This window comes from Asparagus officinalis, chromosome 6, assembly GCF_001876935.1.
Source record: "Asparagus officinalis chromosome 6, Aspof.V1, whole genome shotgun sequence".
NCBI classification, from domain to species: Eukaryota; Viridiplantae; Streptophyta; class Magnoliopsida; order Asparagales; family Asparagaceae; genus Asparagus; species Asparagus officinalis.
In genome coordinates this window covers 17,376,735-17,377,037 of record NC_033799.1, presented here as the reverse complement: position 1 = coordinate 17,377,037, position 303 = coordinate 17,376,735, and positions in this window count along the sequence as shown.

Below are 303 nucleotides of genomic sequence, written 5' to 3'. Positions count from 1 at the left end.
TGGGCTAATGCAAAGTACACGTAACTCTTTTAATCAGGTTATGATCGGAGTAGCTACCAAACAACCCTGATGGCACACCATTAAAATCTTATTGTGAGATCTATTTGGGACTAAAGGTTTATAGCTCAATATTCATAAGACTAAACTTGAGAATGATAGCTATCATGCATACTACTATAATTCCTAAAAAAAAGAAAAGTACTATGTGGTACTCTTTAACATCAATATTGTTGCAAAAACTTTTTGCTATGGCATTCTATGATGTTCATTGTTCACATTAGAGGCATTTCTATCGTCACATTG